Source organism: Aulonocara stuartgranti (assembly GCF_965226115.1).
Source record: "Aulonocara stuartgranti genome assembly, chromosome: 8".
In the NCBI taxonomy this organism is placed as follows: domain Eukaryota; kingdom Metazoa; phylum Chordata; class Actinopteri; order Cichliformes; family Cichlidae; genus Aulonocara; species Aulonocara stuartgranti.
Window position 1 is genome coordinate 2,880,983 of NC_138959.1, and position 19,666 is coordinate 2,900,648.

A 19,666-nucleotide genomic window follows, 5' to 3' on the forward strand; every position below is an offset into this window, starting at 1 on the left:
GCATTAGCACACGCTAGCATAAGAATCTAGTCAGTTGAAGAGCAAGTTAGTGGCCCAGTCAGTTCCACTCCTCTTGTGTTGGCTGATCTCATCTGCACATGGTCTTCATTCTGCACCAAACCTCGCTCATGCTCTTCTGCTGCACTTTCCACTTCAGCTTCCTGCTGTATCGTTCATTAGCCACCTTGACTCAAGTCAACTTTTCCTCTTGCACTCTTCCCACTTCCAATCCCTTTGCCACCTCTGAAGGCCCCGATCTTCTTCTTGACAAGCTCTTTGATGTCCTTTGTTTGGCTAGCACACAACCTACAGAAGACAAAACCAAGAGACTTAATTCTCAATAGGGATGCAAGTAAAACAGAGAAAATGCTGGACAAGCAGAGTTGTCTAAAGAGTGAATATCAATTCCCTTGTAACCAAAGAAGGAAAAGACCCATGTTTCCGCCCGGTTTCGGACCGGGGACCTTTCGCGTGTGAGGCGAACGTGATAACCACTACACTACGGAAACCCCGAAAGACAGCTTGTTTGGCTTTCCAATGTGTCTCACTGAGTAATCTCGCACTCTGACAAATTTGGTGACATGTTCCTATCATGGCCTTGAAGTAAAAGGAGCCATGGAGAAGAGACAGACGCACTCTAGCAAGGAGTCTGAACTGTAGTCTCCATGTTAGGCTCACTTAAACTTTGGACATTTAGGAGTTCACTAAAGCAAGCACAGCTCAACATATGCTGCCCTAAGAACCCCAGAACCTCTGGCAGCAGAACTGTTGCCTAAAGCGCCCATTTGTTTCATTGCCTTGGGCATTGGCTGAAAATAGGCCCAAGTCCTGTGCAGGCCACCTAGAGCCAGTCATTTCCAAGAGCTTAGTCTGTGCCTCCATCTTCAGGGAATATAGCGACTGGAGATTTGTTGATTTGTGTGAAGTCTGTGGAGTTTGCAGAAATTTGGGCCATAGACAACTCTTTAGCAAGACGAGCATCCAAAGGTTACAGATGTCAGAGACCTGAACCAGATTTGAGTACTTTCTCTTGTCTGTGTCCCAAACAGCAGTAGAACCCCACAAGTTCAAGCAGTGCCTGCAGTCAGACACTTTTATATCAGGACGCATAAGCAAAGACGCATGCTTCCGCCCGGTTTTGGACCGGGGACCTTTCGCGTGTTAGGCGAACGTGATAACCACTACACTACGGAAACTGAGCTTGCGTACCCCGTAGTAATTAAAGGAGCATTTCAATGCTTTCTTACATTTGTGGACTTTTATGACAGATCATGTAGGACTATTGAGAAGGAGGGAACTCCCATTTGTGTCATTCTTCAAGCACTCCCCCACTTATGGCTGTATTGACAATGCAAATTGTGATCTCAAGATTGCATCTCTTGTCATGGGAGCTGATCTTCTGGTTGACAAGCTCTTTGATGTCCTTTGTTTGGCTAGCACACAATCTACAGAAGACAAGACCAAGAAACTTATTTGTCAGTAGGGACGCACGTAAAACAGAGAAAATGCTGCACAAGCAGTGTTCTCTTGGACTAGCATCTCTTCTGATGGGAGCTCTTTCTGAGAAGACCTTTTCGACTTGTGAGCGCACAGGTGGAATTCATGTTTCTTCAAGCCCATTATAGGACTAGATTATTAGATTGACTAGGATCTGGTGTGCGATTAAGGTGTGTGTGGTCATTGCAGGTAAAAGGCAGAACAGAGAAGGAAACTGCTCACTCCCCGTCGGGGAATCGAACCCCGGTCTTCCGCGTGACAGGCGGAGATACTGTCCACTATACTAACGAGGACCTCTGAAGCACTGCAATGGTCACGTCAAGCTGCGATTCGCAGCAGGTATGACAGGTAAAATTTGGCTGGCCGTGTAGAAATCCCCATCGGTTTACCAGGAACTACACTTTTATGCCTGTTTGACACAGATCTTTTGTGCGCTTCAGGCAGGGTTCCATGGTGTAATGGTTAGCACTCTGGACCCTGAATCCAGCGATCTGAGTTCAAGTCTCAGTGGAACCTCATTTGGCTTTCTAGCACTTTGCTCCACAGGTACATTAGCATTAGCACACCCTAGCATAAGAATCTAGTCAGTTGAAGAGCAAGTTAGTGGCCCAGTCAGTTCCACTCCTCTTGTGTTGGCTGATCTCATCTGCACATGGTCTTCATGCTGCACCAAACCTCGCTCATGCTCTTCTGCTGCACTTTCCACTTCAGCTTCCTGCTGTATCGTTCATTAGCCACCTTGACTCAAGTCAACTTTTCCTCTTGCACTCTTCCCACTTCCAATCCCTTTGCCACCTCTGAAGGCCCCGATCTTCTTCTTGACAAGCTCTTTGATGTCCTTTGTTTGGCTAGCACACAACCTACAGAAGACAAAACCAAGAGACTTAATTCTCAATAGGGATGCAAGTAAAACAGAGAAAATGCTGGACAAGCAGAGTTGTCTAAAGAGTGAATATCAATTCCCTTGTAACCAAAGAAGGAAAAGACCCATGTTTCCGCCCGGTTTCGGACCGGGGACCTTTCGCGTGTGAGGCGAACGTGATAACCACTACACTACGGAAACCCCGAAAGACAGCTTGTTTGGCTTTCCAATGTGTCTCACTGAGTAATCTCGCACTCTGACAAATTTGGTGACATGTTCCTATCATGGCCTTGAAGTAAAAGGAGCCATGGAGAAGAGACAGACGCACTCTAGCAAGGAGTCTGAACTGTAGTCTCCATGTTAGGCTCACTTAAACTTTGGACATTTAGGAGTTCACTAAAGCAAGCACAGCTCAACATATGCTGCCCTAAGAACCCCAGAACCTCTGGCAGCAGAACTGTTGCCTAAAGCGCCCATTTGTTTCATTGCCTTGGGCATTGGCTGAAAATAGGCCCAAGTCCTGTGCAGGCCACCTAGAGCCAGTCATTTCCAAGAGCTTAGTCTGTGCCTCCATCTTCAGGGAATATAGCGACTGGAGATTTGTTGATTTGTGTGAAGTCTGTGGAGTTTGCAGAAATTTGGGCCATAGACAACTCTTTAGCAAGACGAGCATCCAAAGGTTACAGATGTCAGAGACCTGAACCAGATTTGAGTACTTTCTCTTGTCTGTGTCCCAAACAGCAGTAGAACCCCACAAGTTCAAGCAGTGCCTGCAGTCAGACACTTTTATATCAGGACGCATAAGCAAAGACGCATGCTTCCGCCCGGTTTTGGACCGGGGACCTTTCGCGTGTTAGGCGAACGTGATAACCACTACACTACGGAAACTGAGCTTGCGTACCCCGTAGTAATTAAAGGAGCATTTCAATGCTTTCTTACATTTGTGGACTTTTATGACAGATCATGTAGGACTATTGAGAAGGAGGGAACTCCCATTTGTGTCATTCTTCAAGCACTCCCCCACTTATGGCTGTATTGACAATGCAAATTGTGATCTCAAGATTGCATCTCTTGTCATGGGAGCTGATCTTCTGGTTGACAAGCTCTTTGATGTCCTTTGTTTGGCTAGCACACAATCTACAGAAGACAAGACCAAGAAACTTATTTGTCAGTAGGGACGCACGTAAAACAGAGAAAATGCTGCACAAGCAGTGTTCTCTTGGACTAGCATCTCTTCTGATGGGAGCTCTTTCTGAGAAGACCTTTTCGACTTGTGAGCGCACAGGTGGAATTCATGTTTCTTCAAGCCCATTATAGGACTAGATTATTAGATTGACTAGGATCTGGTGTGCGATTAAGGTGTGTGTGGTCATTGCAGGTAAAAGGCAGAACAGAGAAGGAAACTGCTCACTCCCAGTCGGGGAATCGAACCCCGGTCTTCCGCGTGACAGGCGGAGATACTGTCCACTATACTAACGAGGACCTCTGAAGCACTGCAATGGTCACGTCAAGCTGCGATTCGCAGCAGGTATGACAGGTAAAATTTGGCTGGCCGTGTAGAAATCCCCATCGGTTTACCAGGAACTACACTTTTATGCCTGTTTGACACAGATCTTTTGTGTGCTTCAGGCAGGGTTCCATGGTGTAATGGTTAGCACTCTGGACTCTGAATCCAGCGATCTGAGTTCAAGTCTCAGTGGAACCTCATTTGGCTTTCTAGCACTTTGCTCCACAGGTACATTAGCATTAGCACACGCTAGCATAAGAATCTAGTCAGTTGAAGAGCAAGTTAGTGGCCCAGTCAGTTCCACTCCTCTTGTGTTGGCTGATCTCATCTGCACATGGTCTTCATGCTGCACCAAACCTCGCTCATGCTCTTCTGCTGCACTTTCCACTTCAGCTTCCTGCTGTATCGTTCATTAGCCACCTTGACTCAAGTCAACTTTTCCTCTTGCACTCTTCCCACTTCCAATCCCTTTGCCACCTCTGAAGGCCCCGATCTTCTTCTTGACAAGCTCTTTGATGTCCTTTGTTTGGCTAGCACACAACCTACAGAAGACAAAACCAAGAGACTTAATTCTCAATAGGGATGCAAGTAAAACAGAGAAAATGCTGGACAAGCAGAGTTGTCTAAAGAGTGAATATCAATTCCCTTGTAACCAAAGAAGGAAAAGACCCATGTTTCCGCCCGGTTTCGGACCGGGGACCTTTCGCGTGTGAGGCGAACGTGATAACCACTACACTACGGAAACCCCGAAAGACAGCTTGTTTGGCTTTCCAATGTGTCTCACTGAGTAATCTCGCACTCTGACAAATTTGGTGACATGTTCCTATCATGGCCTTGAAGTAAAAGGAGCCATGGAGAAGAGACAGACGCACTCTAGCAAGGAGTCTGAACTGTAGTCTCCATGTTAGGCTCACTTAAACTTTGGACATTTAGGAGTTCACTAAAGCAAGCACAGCTCAACATATGCTGCCCTAAGAACCCCAGAACCTCTGGCAGCAGAACTGTTGCCTAAAGCGCCCATTTGTTTCATTGCCTTGGGCATTGGCTGAAAATAGGCCCAAGTCCTGTGCAGGCCACCTAGAGCCAGTCATTTCCAAGAGCTTAGTCTGTGCCTCCATCTTCAGGAAATATAGCGACTGGAGATTTGTTGATTTGTGTGAAGTCTGTGGAGTTTGCAGAAATTTGGGCCATAGACAACTCTTTAGCAAGACGAGCATCCAAAGGTTACAGATGTCAGAGACCTGAACCAGATTTGAGTACTTTCTCTTGTCTGTGTCCCAAACAGCAGTAGAACCCCACAAGTTCAAGCAGTGCCTGCAGTCAGACACTTTTATATCAGGACGCATAAGCAAAGACGCATGCTTCCGCCCGGTTTCGGACCGGGGACCTTTCGCGTGTAAGGCGAACGTGATAACCACTACACTACGGAAACTGAGCTTGCGTACCCCGTAGTAATTAAAGGAGCATTTCAATGCTTTCTTACATTTGTGGACTTTTATGACAGATCATGTAGGACTATTGAGAAGGAGGGAACTCCCATTTGTGTCATTCTTCAAGCACTCCCCCACTTATGGCTGTATTGACAATGCAAATTGTGATCTCAAGATTGCATCTCTTGTCATGGGAGCTGATCTTCTGGTTGACAAGCTCTTTGATGTCCTTTGTTTGGCTAGCACACAATCTACAGAAGACAAGACCAAGAAACTTATTTGTCAGTAGGGACGCACGTAAAACAGAGAAAATGCTGCACAAGCAGTGTTCTCTTGGACTAGCATCTCTTCTGATGGGAGCTCTTTCTGAGAAGACCTTTTCGACTTGTGAGCGCACAGGTGGAATTCATGTTTCTTCAAGCCCATTATAGGACTAGATTATTAGATTGACTAGGATCTGGTGTGCGATTAAGGTGTGTGTGGTCATTGCAGGTAAAAGGCAGAACAGAGAAGGAAACTGCTCACTCCCCGTCGGGGAATCGAACCCCGGTCTTCCGCGTGACAGGCGGAGATACTGTCCACTATACTAACGAGGACCTCTGAAGCACTGCAATGGTCACGTCAAGCTGCGATTCGCAGCAGGTATGACAGGTAAAATTTGGCTGGCCGTGTAGAAATCCCCATCGGTTTACCAGGAACTACACTTTTATGCCTGTTTGACACAGATCTTTTGTGTGCTTCAGGCAGGGTTCCATGGTGTAATGGTTAGCACTCTGGACTCTGAATCCAGCGATCTGAGTTCAAGTCTCAGTGGAACCTCATTTGGCTTTCTAGCACTTTGCTCCACAGGTACATTAGCATTAGCACACCCTAGCATAAGAATCTAGTCAGTTGAAGAGCAAGTTAGTGGCCCAGTCAGTTCCACTCCTCTTGTGTTGGCTGATCTCATCTGCACATGGTCTTCATTCTGCACCAAACCTCGCTCATGCTCTTCTGCTGCACTTTCCACTTCAGCTTCCTGCTGTATCGTTCATTAGCCACCTTGACTCAAGTCAACTTTTCCTCTTGCACTCTTCCCACTTCCAATCCCTTTGCCACCTCTGAAGGCCCCGATCTTCTTCTTGACAAGCTCTTTGATGTCCTTTGTTTGGCTAGCACACAACCTACAGAAGACAAAACCAAGAGACTTAATTCTCAATAGGGATGCAAGTAAAACAGAGAAAATGCTGGACAAGCAGAGTTGTCTAAAGAGTGAATATCAATTCCCTTGTAACCAAAGAAGGAAAAGACCCATGTTTCCGCCCGGTTTCGGACCGGGGACCTTTCGCGTGTGAGGCGAACGTGATAACCACTACACTACGGAAACCCCGAAAGACAGCTTGTTTGGCTTTCCAATGTGTCTCACTGAGTAATCTCGCACTCTGACAAATTTGGTGACATGTTCCTATCATGGCCTTGAAGTAAAAGGAGCCATGGAGAAGAGACAGACGCACTCTAGCAAGGAGTCTGAACTGTAGTCTCCATGTTAGGCTCACTTAAACTTTGGACATTTAGGAGTTCACTAAAGCAAGCACAGCTCAACATATGCTGCCCTAAGAACCCCAGAACCTCTGGCAGCAGAACTGTTGCCTAAAGCGCCCATTTGTTTCATTGCCTTGGGCATTGGCTGAAAATAGGCCCAAGTCCTGTGCAGGCCACCTAGAGCCAGTCATTTCCAAGAGCTTAGTCTGTGCCTCCATCTTCAGGAAATATAGCGACTGGAGATTTGTTGATTTGTGTGAAGTCTGTGGAGTTTGCAGAAATTTGGGCCATAGACAACTCTTTAGCAAGACGAGCATCCAAAGGTTACAGATGTCAGAGACCTGAACCAGATTTGAGTACTTTCTCTTGTCTGTGTCCCAAACAGCAGTAGAACCCCACAAGTTCAAGCAGTGCCTGCAGTCAGACACTTTTATATCAGGACGCATAAGCAAAGACGCATGCTTCCGCCCGGTTTCGGACCGGGGACCTTTCGCGTGTAAGGCGAACGTGATAACCACTACACTACGGAAACTGAGCTTGCGTACCCCGTAGTAATTAAAGGAGCATTTCAATGCTTTCTTACATTTGTGGACTTTTATGACAGATCATGTAGGACTATTGAGAAGGAGGGAACTCCCATTTGTGTCATTCTTCAAGCACTCCCCCACTTATGGCTGTATTGACAATGCAAATTGTGATCTCAAGATTGCATCTCTTGTCATGGGAGCTGATCTTCTGGTTGACAAGCTCTTTGATGTCCTTTGTTTGGCTAGCACACAATCTACAGAAGACAAGACCAAGAAACTTATTTGTCAGTAGGGACGCACGTAAAACAGAGAAAATGCTGCACAAGCAGTGTTCTCTTGGACTAGCATCTCTTCTGATGGGAGCTCTTTCTGAGAAGACCTTTTCGACTTGTGAGCGCACAGGTGGAATTCATGTTTCTTCAAGCCCATTATAGGACTAGATTATTAGATTGACTAGGATCTGGTGTGCGATTAAGGTGTGTGTGGTCATTGCAGGTAAAAGGCAGAACAGAGAAGGAAACTGCTCACTCCCCGTCGGGGAATCGAACCCCGGTCTTCCGCGTGACAGGCGGAGATACTGTCCACTATACTAACGAGGACCTCTGAAGCACTGCAATGGTCACGTCAAGCTGCGATTCGCAGCAGGTATGACAGGTAAAATTTGGCTGGCCGTGTAGAAATCCCCATCGGTTTACCAGGAACTACACTTTTATGCCTGTTTGACACAGATCTTTTGTGTGCTTCAGGCAGGGTTCCATGGTGTAATGGTTAGCACTCTGGACTCTGAATCCAGCGATCTGAGTTCAAGTCTCAGTGGAACCTCATTTGGCTTTCTAGCACTTTGCTCCACAGGTACATTAGCATTAGCACACCCTAGCATAAGAATCTAGTCAGTTGAAGAGCAAGTTAGTGGCCCAGTCAGTTCCACTCCTCTTGTGTTGGCTGATCTCATCTGCACATGGTCTTCATGCTGCACCAAACCTCGCTCATGCTCTTCTGCTGCACTTTCCACTTCAGCTTCCTGCTGTATCGTTCATTAGCCACCTTGACTCAAGTCAACTTTTCCTCTTGCACTCTTCCCACTTCCAATCCCTTTGCCACCTCTGAAGGCCCCGATCTTCTTCTTGACAAGCTCTTTGATGTCCTTTGTTTGGCTAGCACACAACCTACAGAAGACAAAACCAAGAGACTTAATTCTCAATAGGGATGCAAGTAAAACAGAGAAAATGCTGGACAAGCAGAGTTGTCTAAAGAGTGAATATCAATTCCCTTGTAACCAAAGAAGGAAAAGACCCATGTTTCCGCCCGGTTTCGGACCGGGGACCTTTCGCGTGTGAGGCGAACGTGATAACCACTACACTACGGAAACCCCGAAAGACAGCTTGTTTGGCTTTCCAATGTGTCTCACTGAGTAATCTCGCACTCTGACAAATTTGGTGACATGTTCCTATCATGGCCTTGAAGTAAAAGGAGCCATGGAGAAGAGACAGACGCACTCTAGCAAGGAGTCTGAACTGTAGTCTCCATGTTAGGCTCACTTAAACTTTGGACATTTAGGAGTTCACTAAAGCAAGCACAGCTCAACATATGCTGCCCTAAGAACCCCAGAACCTCTGGCAGCAGAACTGTTGCCTAAAGCGCCCATTTGTTTCATTGCCTTGGGCATTGGCTGAAAATAGGCCCAAGTCCTGTGCAGGCCACCTAGAGCCAGTCATTTCCAAGAGCTTAGTCTGTGCCTCCATCTTCAGGAAATATAGCGACTGGAGATTTGTTGATTTGTGTGAAGTCTGTGGAGTTTGCAGAAATTTGGGCCATAGACAACTCTTTAGCAAGACGAGCATCCAAAGGTTACAGATGTCAGAGACCTGAACCAGATTTGAGTACTTTCTCTTGTCTGTGTCCCAAACAGCAGTAGAACCCCACAAGTTCAAGCAGTGCCTGCAGTCAGACACTTTTATATCAGGACGCATAAGCAAAGACGCATGCTTCCGCCCGGTTTCGGACCGGGGACCTTTCGCGTGTTAGGCGAACGTGATAACCACTACACTACGGAAACTGAGCTTGCGTACCCCGTAGTAATTAAAGGAGCATTTCAATGCTTTCTTACATTTGTGGACTTTTATGACAGATCATGTAGGACTATTGAGAAGGAGGGAACTCCCATTTGTGTCATTCTTCAAGCACTCCCCCACTTATGGCTGTATTGACAATGCAAATTGTGATCTCAAGATTGCATCTCTTGTCATGGGAGCTGATCTTCTGGTTGACAAGCTCTTTGATGTCCTTTGTTTGGCTAGCACACAATCTACAGAAGACAAGACCAAGAAACTTATTTGTCAGTAGGGACGCACGTAAAACAGAGAAAATGCTGCACAAGCAGTGTTCTCTTGGACTAGCATCTCTTCTGATGGGAGCTCTTTCTGAGAAGACCTTTTCGACTTGTGAGCGCACAGGTGGAATTCATGTTTCTTCAAGCCCATTATAGGACTAGATTATTAGATTGACTAGGATCTGGTGTGCGATTAAGGTGTGTGTGGTCATTGCAGGTAAAAGGCAGAACAGAGAAGGAAACTGCTCACTCCCCGTCGGGGAATCGAACCCCGGTCTTCCGCGTGACAGGCGGAGATACTGTCCACTATACTAACGAGGACCTCTGAAGCACTGCAATGGTCACGTCAAGCTGCGATTCGCAGCAGGTATGACAGGTAAAATTTGGCTGGCCGTGTAGAAATCCCCATCGGTTTACCAGGAACTACACTTTTATGCCTGTTTGACACAGATCTTTTGTGTGCTTCAGGCAGGGTTCCATGGTGTAATGGTTAGCACTCTGGACTCTGAATCCAGCGATCTGAGTTCAAGTCTCAGTGGAACCTCATTTGGCTTTCTAGCACTTTGCTCCACAGGTACATTAGCATTAGCACACGCTAGCATAAGAATCTAGTCAGTTGAAGAGCAAGTTAGTGGCCCAGTCAGTTCCACTCCTCTTGTGTTGGCTGATCTCATCTGCACATGGTCTTCATGCTGCACCAAACCTCGCTCATGCTCTTCTGCTGCACTTTCCACTTCAGCTTCCTGCTGTATCGTTCATTAGCCACCTTGACTCAAGTCAACTTTTCCTCTTGCACTCTTCCCACTTCCAATCCCTTTGCCACCTCTGAAGGCCCCGATCTTCTTCTTGACAAGCTCTTTGATGTCCTTTGTTTGGCTAGCACACAACCTACAGAAGACAAAACCAAGAGACTTAATTCTCAATAGGGATGCAAGTAAAACAGAGAAAATGCTGGACAAGCAGAGTAGTCTAAAGAGTGAATATCAATTCCCTTGTAACCAAAGAAGGAAAAGACCCATGTTTCCGCCCGGTTTCGGACCGGGGACCTTTCGCGTGTGAGGCGAACGTGATAACCACTACACTACGGAAACCCCGAAAGACAGCTTGTTTGGCTTTCCAATGTGTCTCACTGAGTAATCTCGCACTCTGACAAATTTGGTGACATGTTCCTATCATGGCCTTGAAGTAAAAGGAGCCATGGAGAAGAGACAGACGCACTCTAGCAAGGAGTCTGAACTGTAGTCTCCATGTTAGGCTCACTTAAACTTTGGACATTTAGGAGTTCACTAAAGCAAGCACAGCTCAACATATGCTGCCCTAAGAACCCCAGAACCTCTGGCAGCAGAACTGTTGCCTAAAGCGCCCATTTGTTTCATTGCCTTGGGCATTGGCTGAAAATAGGCCCAAGTCCTGTGCAGGCCACCTAGAGCCAGTCATTTCCAAGAGCTTAGTCTGTGCCTCCATCTTCAGGAAATATAGCGACTGGAGATTTGTTGATTTGTGTGAAGTCTGTGGAGTTTGCAGAAATTTGGGCCATAGACAACTCTTTAGCAAGACGAGCATCCAAAGGTTACAGATGTCAGAGACCTGAACCAGATTTGAGTACTTTCTCTTGTCTGTGTCCCAAACAGCAGTAGAACCCCACAAGTTCAAGCAGTGCCTGCAGTCAGACACTTTTATATCAGGACGCATAAGCAAAGACGCATGCTTCCGCCCGGTTTCGGACCGGGGACCTTTCGCGTGTAAGGCGAACGTGATAACCACTACACTACGGAAACTGAGCTTGCGTACCCCGTAGTAATTAAAGGAGCATTTCAATGCTTTCTTACATTTGTGGACTTTTATGACAGATCATGTAGGACTATTGAGAAGGAGGGAACTCCCATTTGTGTCATTCTTCAAGCACTCCCCCACTTATGGCTGTATTGACAATGCAAATTGTGATCTCAAGATTGCATCTCTTGTCATGGGAGCTGATCTTCTGGTTGACAAGCTCTTTGATGTCCTTTGTTTGGCTAGCACACAATCTACAGAAGACAAGACCAAGAAACTTATTTGTCAGTAGGGACGCACGTAAAACAGAGAAAATGCTGCACAAGCAGTGTTCTCTTGGACTAGCATCTCTTCTGATGGGAGCTCTTTCTGAGAAGACCTTTTCGACTTGTGAGCGCACAGGTGGAATTCATGTTTCTTCAAGCCCATTATAGGACTAGATTATTAGATTGACTAGGATCTGGTGTGCGATTAAGGTGTGTGTGGTCATTGCAGGTAAAAGGCAGAACAGAGAAGGAAACTGCTCACTCCCCGTCGGGGAATCGAACCCCGGTCTTCCGCGTGACAGGCGGAGATACTGTCCACTATACTAACGAGGACCTCTGAAGCACTGCAATGGTCACGTCAAGCTGCGATTCGCAGCAGGTATGACAGGTAAAATTTGGCTGGCCGTGTAGAAATCCCCATCGGTTTACCAGGAACTACACTTTTATGCCTGTTTGACACAGATCTTTTGTGTGCTTCAGGCAGGGTTCCATGGTGTAATGGTTAGCACTCTGGACCCTGAATCCAGCGATCTGAGTTCAAGTCTCAGTGGAACCTCATTTGGCTTTCTAGCACTTTGCTCCACAGGTGCATTAGCACACGCTAGCATAAGAATCTAGTCAGTTGAAGAGCAAGTTAGTGGCCCAGTCAGTTCCACTCCTCTTGTGTTGGCTGATCTCATCTGCACATGGTCTTCATGCTGCACCAAACCTCGCTCATGCTCTTCTGCTGCACTTTCCACTTCAGCTTCCTGCTGTATCGTTCATTAGCCACCTTGACTCAAGTCAACTTTTCCTCTTGCACTCTTCCCACTTCCAATCCCTTTGCCACCTCTGAAGGCCCCGATCTTCTTCTTGACAAGCTCTTTGATGTCCTTTGTTTGGCTAGCACACAACCTACAGAAGACAAAACCAAGAGACTTAATTCTCAATAGGGATGCAAGTAAAACAGAGAAAATGCTGGACAAGCAGAGTTGTCTAAAGAGTGAATATCAATTCCCTTGTAACCAAAGAAGGAAAAGACCCATGTTTCCGCCCGGTTTCGGACCGGGGACCTTTCGCGTGTGAGGCGAACGTGATAACCACTACACTACGGAAACCCCGAAAGACAGCTTGTTTGGCTTTCCAATGTGTCTCACTGAGTAATCTCGCACTCTGACAAATTTGGTGACATGTTCCTATCATGGCCTTGAAGTAAAAGGAGCCATGGAGAAGAGACAGACGCACTCTAGCAAGGAGTCTGAACTGTAGTCTCCATGTTAGGCTCACTTAAACTTTGGACATTTAGGAGTTCACTAAAGCAAGCACAGCTCAACATATGCTGCCCTAAGAACCCCAGAACCTCTGGCAGCAGAACTGTTGCCTAAAGCGCCCATTTGTTTCATTGCCTTGGGCATTGGCTGAAAATAGGCCCAAGTCCTGTGCAGGCCACCTAGAGCCAGTCATTTCCAAGAGCTTAGTCTGTGCCTCCATCTTCAGGAAATATAGCGACTGGAGATTTGTTGATTTGTGTGAAGTCTGTGGAGTTTGCAGAAATTTGGGCCATAGACAACTCTTTAGCAAGACGAGCATCCAAAGGTTACAGATGTCAGAGACCTGAACCAGATTTGAGTACTTTCTCTTGTCTGTGTCCCAAACAGCAGTAGAACCCCACAAGTTCAAGCAGTGCCTGCAGTCAGACACTTTTATATCAGGACGCATAAGCAAAGACGCATGCTTCCGCCCGGTTTCGGACCGGGGACCTTTCGCGTGTTAGGCGAACGTGATAACCACTACACTACGGAAACTGAGCTTGCGTACCCCGTAGTAATTAAAGGAGCATTTCAATGCTTTCTTACATTTGTGGACTTTTATGACAGATCATGTAGGACTATTGAGAAGGAGGGAACTCCCATTTGTGTCATTCTTCAAGCACTCCCCCACTTATGGCTGTATTGACAATGCAAATTGTGATCTCAAGATTGCATCTCTTGTCATGGGAGCTGATCTTCTGGTTGACAAGCTCTTTGATGTCCTTTGTTTGGCTAGCACACAATCTACAGAAGACAAGACCAAGAAACTTATTTGTCAGTAGGGACGCACGTAAAACAGAGAAAATGCTGCACAAGCAGTGTTCTCTTGGACTAGCATCTCTTCTGATGGGAGCTCTTTCTGAGAAGACCTTTTCGACTTGTGAGCGCACAGGTGGAATTCATGTTTCTTCAAGCCCATTATAGGACTAGATTATTAGATTGACTAGGATCTGGTGTGCGATTAAGGTGTGTGTGGTCATTGCAGGTAAAAGGCAGAACAGAGAAGGAAACTGCTCACTCCCCGTCGGGGAATCGAACCCCGGTCTTCCGCGTGACAGGCGGAGATACTGTCCACTATACTAACGAGGACCTCTGAAGCACTGCAATGGTCACGTCAAGCTGCGATTCGCAGCAGGTATGACAGGTAAAATTTGGCTGGCCGTGTAGAAATCCCCATCGGTTTACCAGGAACTACACTTTTATGCCTGTTTGACACAGATCTTTTGTGTGCTTCAGGCAGGGTTCCATGGTGTAATGGTTAGCACTCTGGACTCTGAATCCAGCGATCTGAGTTCAAGTCTCAGTGGAACCTCATTTGGCTTTCTAGCACTTTGCTCCACAGGTACATTAGCATTAGCACACCCTAGCATAAGAATCTAGTCAGTTGAAGAGCAAGTTAGTGGCCCAGTCAGTTCCACTCCTCTTGTGTTGGCTGATCTCATCTGCACATGGTCTTCATGCTGCACCAAACCTCGCTCATGCTCTTCTGCTGCACTTTCCACTTCAGCTTCCTGCTGTATCGTTCATTAGCCACCTTGACTCAAGTCAACTTTTCCTCTTGCACTCTTCCCACTTCCAATCCCTTTGCCACCTCTGAAGGCCCCGATCTTCTTCTTGACAAGCTCTTTGATGTCCTTTGTTTGGCTAGCACACAACCTACAGAAGACAAAACCAAGAGACTTAATTCTCAATAGGGATGCAAGTAAAACAGAGAAAATGCTGGACAAGCAGAGTTGTCTAAAGAGTGAATATCAATTCCCTTGTAACCAAAGAAGGAAAAGACCCATGTTTCCGCCCGGTTTCGGACCGGGGACCTTTCGCGTGTGAGGCGAACGTGATAACCACTACACTACGGAAACCCCGAAAGACAGCTTGTTTGGCTTTCCAATGTGTCTCACTGAGTAATCTCGCACTCTGACAAATTTGGTGACATGTTCCTATCATGGCCTTGAAGTAAAAGGAGCCATGGAGAAGAGACAGACGCACTCTAGCAAGGAGTCTGAACTGTAGTCTCCATGTTAGGCTCACTTAAACTTTGGACATTTAGGAGTTCACTAAAGCAAGCACAGCTCAACATATGCTGCCCTAAGAACCCCAGAACCTCTGGCAGCAGAACTGTTGCCTAAAGCGCCCATTTGTTTCATTGCCTTGGGCATTGGCTGAAAATAGGCCCAAGTCCTGTGCAGGCCACCTAGAGCCAGTCATTTCCAAGAGCTTAGTCTGTGCCTCCATCTTCAGGAAATATAGCGACTGGAGATTTGTTGATTTGTGTGAAGTCTGTGGAGTTTGCAGAAATTTGGGCCATAGACAACTCTTTAGCAAGACGAGCATCCAAAGGTTACAGATGTCAGAGACCTGAACCAGATTTGAGTACTTTCTCTTGTCTGTGTCCCAAACAGCAGTAGAACCCCACAAGTTCAAGCAGTGCCTGCAGTCAGACACTTTTATATCAGGACGCATAAGCAAAGACGCATGCTTCCGCCCGGTTTCGGACCGGGGACCTTTCGCGTGTAAGGCGAACGTGATAACCACTACACTACGGAAACTGAGCTTGCGTACCCCGTAGTAATTAAAGGAGCATTTCAATGCTTTCTTACATTTGTGGACTTTTATGACAGATCATGTAGGACTATTGAGAAGGAGGGAACTCCCATTTGTGTCATTCTTCAAGCACTCCCCCACTTATGGCTGTATTGACAATGCAAATTGTGATCTCAAGATTGCATCTCTTGTCATGGGAGCTGATCTTCTGGTTGACAAGCTCTTTGATGTCCTTTGTTTGGCTAGCACACAATCTACAGAAGACAAGACCAAGAAACTTATTTGTCAGTAGGGACGCACGTAAAACAGAGAAAATGCTGCACAAGCAGTGTTCTCTTGGACTAGCATCTCTTCTGATGGGAGCTCTTTCTGAGAAGACCTTTTCGACTTGTGAGCGCACAGGTGGAATTCATGTTTCTTCAAGCCCATTATAGGACTAGATTATTAGATTGACTAGGATCTGGTGTGCGATTAAGGTGTGTGTGGTCATTGCAGGTAAAAGGCAGAACAGAGAAGGAAACTGCTCACTCCCCGTCGGGGAATCGAACCCCGGTCTTCCGCGTGACAGGCGGAGATACTGTCCACTATACTAACGAGGACCTCTGAAGCACTGCAATGGTCACGTCAAGCTGCGATTCGCAGCAGGTATGACAGGTAAAATTTGGCTGGCCGTGTAGAAATCCCCATCGGTTTACCAGGAACTACACTTTTATGCCTGTTTGACACAGATCTTTTGTGTGCTTCAGGCAGGGTTCCATGGTGTAATGGTTAGCACTCTGGACTCTGAATCCAGCGATCTGAGTTCAAGTCTCAGTGGAACCTCATTTGGCTTTCTAGCACTTTGCTCCACAGGTACATTAGCATTAGCACACCCTAGCATAAGAATCTAGTCAGTTGAAGAGCAAGTTAGTGGCCCAGTCAGTTCCACTCCTCTTGTGTTGGCTGATCTCATCTGCACATGGTCTTCATGCTGCACCAAACCTCGCTCATGCTCTTCTGCTGCACTTTCCACTTCAGCTTCCTGCTGTATCGTTCATTAGCCACCTTGACTCAAGTCAACTTTTCCTCTTGCACTCTTCCCACTTCCAATCCCTTTGCCACCTCTGAAGGCCCCGATCTTCTTCTTGACAAGCTCTTTGATGTCCTTTGTTTGGCTAGCACACAACCTACAGAAGACAAAACCAAGAGACTTAATTCTCAATAGGGATGCAAGTAAAACAGAGAAAATGCTGGACAAGCAGAGTTGTCTAAAGAGTGAATATCAATTCCCTTGTAACCAAAGAAGGAAAAGACCCATGTTTCCGCCCGGTTTCGGACCGGGGACCTTTCGCGTGTGAGGCGAACGTGATAACCACTACACTACGGAAACCCCGAAAGACAGCTTGTTTGGCTTTCCAATGTGTCTCACTGAGTAATCTCGCACTCTGACAAATTTGGTGACATGTTCCTATCATGGCCTTGAAGTAAAAGGAGCCATGGAGAAGAGACAGACGCACTCTAGCAAGGAGTCTGAACTGTAGTCTCCATGTTAGGCTCACTTAAACTTTGGACATTTAGGAGTTCACTAAAGCAAGCACAGCTCAACATATGCTGCCCTAAGAACCCCAGAACCTCTGGCAGCAGAACTGTTGCCTAAAGCGCCCATTTGTTTCATTGCCTTGGGCATTGGCTGAAAATAGGCCCAAGTCCTGTGCAGGCCACCTAGAGCCAGTCATTTCCAAGAGCTTAGTCTGTGCCTCCATCTTCAGGAAATATAGCGACTGGAGATTTGTTGATTTGTGTGAAGTCTGTGGAGTTTGCAGAAATTTGGGCCATAGACAACTCTTTAGCAAGACGAGCATCCAAAGGTTACAGATGTCAGAGACCTGAACCAGATTTGAGTACTTTCTCTTGTCTGTGTCCCAAACAGCAGTAGAACCCCACAAGTTCAAGCAGTGCCTGCAGTCAGACACTTTTATATCAGGACGCATAAGCAAAGACGCATGCTTCCGCCCGGTTTCGGACCGGGGACCTTTCGCGTGTAAGGTGAACGTGATAACCACTACACTACGGAAACTGAGCTTGCATACCCCGTAGTAATTAAAGGAGCATTTCAATGCTTTCTTACATTTGTGGACTTTTATGACAGATCATGTAGGACTATTGAGAAGGAGGGAACTCCCATTTGTGTCATTCTTCAAGCACTCCCCCACTTATGGCTGTATTGACAATGCAAATTGTGATCTCAAGATTGCATCTCTTGTCATGGGAGCTGATCTTCTGGTTGACAAGCTCTTTGATGTCCTTTGTTTGGCTAGCACACAATCTACAGAAGACAAGACCAAGAAACTTATTTGTCAGTAGGGACGCACGTAAAACAGAGAAAATGCTGCACAAGCAGTGTTCTCTTGGACTAGCATCTCTTCTGATGGGAGCTCTTTCTGAGAAGACCTTTTCGACTTGTGAGCGCACAGGTGGAATTCATGTTTCTTCAAGCCCATTATAGGACTAGATTATTAGATTGACTAGGATCTGGTGTGCGATTAAGGTGTGTGTGGTCATTGCAGGTAAAAGGCAGAACAGAGAAGGAAACTGCTCACTCCCCGTCGGGGAATCGAACCCCGGTCTTCCGCGTGACAGGCGGAGATACTGTCCACTATACTAACGAGGACCTCTGAAGCACTGCAATGGTCACGTCAAGCTGCGATTCGCAGCAGGTATGACAGGTAAAATTTGGCTGGCCGTGTAGAAATCCCCATCGGTTTACCAGGAACTACACTTTTATGCCTGTTTGACACAGATCTTTTGTGTGCTTCAGGCAGGGTTCCATGGTGTAATGGTTAGCACTCTGGACCCTGAATCCAGCGATCTGAGTTCAAGTCTCAGTGGAACCTCATTTGGCTTTCTAGCACTTTGCTCCACAGGTGCATTAGCACACGCTAGCATAAGAATCTAGTCAGTTGAAGAGCAAGTTAGTGGCCCAGTCAGTTCCACTCCTCTTGTGTTGGCTGATCTCATCTGCACATGGTCTTCATGCTGCACCAAACCTCGCTCATGCTCTTCTGCTGCACTTTCCACTTCAGCTTCCTGCTGTATCGTTCATTAGCCACCTTGACTCAAGTCAACTTTTCCTCTTGCACTCTTCTCACTTCTAATCCTGTTGCCACCCCCAAACAGCAGTAGAACTCCACAAGTTCAAGCAGTGCCTGCAGTCAGACACTTTTATATCAGGACGCATAAGCAAAGAAGAAGCATGTTTCCGCCCGGTTTCGGACCGGGGGACCTTTCGCGTGTAAGGCGAACGTGATAACCACTACACTACGGAAACGACGCTTCCTGTGTTAGTATGCTCCGTCAACAAAGCTGCTGTTTTGAGTTTCATTCCTCTCCATATATGAATCCTGCATTTCGGTCCTATTTCCTGCCTGCCTCACAGCGAGAAGGTCAGTTTATCAGATGCATGAAGCTGCTTGAAGAATTTACAAACCGCCAGTTTTTAAGCAGTTTTATATCCTTAATGACACATCACAGCCTGCTTGTGTGTCTACAGTCCCTGTGTGTTCTTTTTGTTAATTTAAAGTAATGTTAATTTAAAGTAATGCTTAATTAAGTAGCTATCCCCTTTAGGGTTAAACATGTTTTTTTTCCTTGCTAATAACTGTTTGTTATCAGTGATTTTTAATTTGCTTATTTTCAGTATTTTTTGTCAGTATGTATGTTCGTAATAAAAATTGTATTCTTATCAACTTATCAACTACTTTCTTACCCTTCATTGATATTTCTCCACTTAATTAGACTATTTCCAAAATGATTCAACAATGAGAGATTGTATAGAAACACTGAAAATGATGTCTTAAGATACAAAAACAAATTAACTCGGAGGATCCATCCTAGGATAGGTGTTAGCAGAGGATACGACAGAATCTTTTTACTTTTGCCCTATTGGATAGTAATAGTGAAGACACGTAACAAAGGGCTGCAGAACAGACCTGAACCCGGGCCAGCCACTCTCAGCCATATGGCATATCGTCGGCTACTCAGATCTCTTATCTTGAGCTATATTTAAGCATTTCAAATTATTTCCACCTACAAGATTAAACATCATTAATCCATAACTTTGATTATAATGTTTATTATTCTGTATA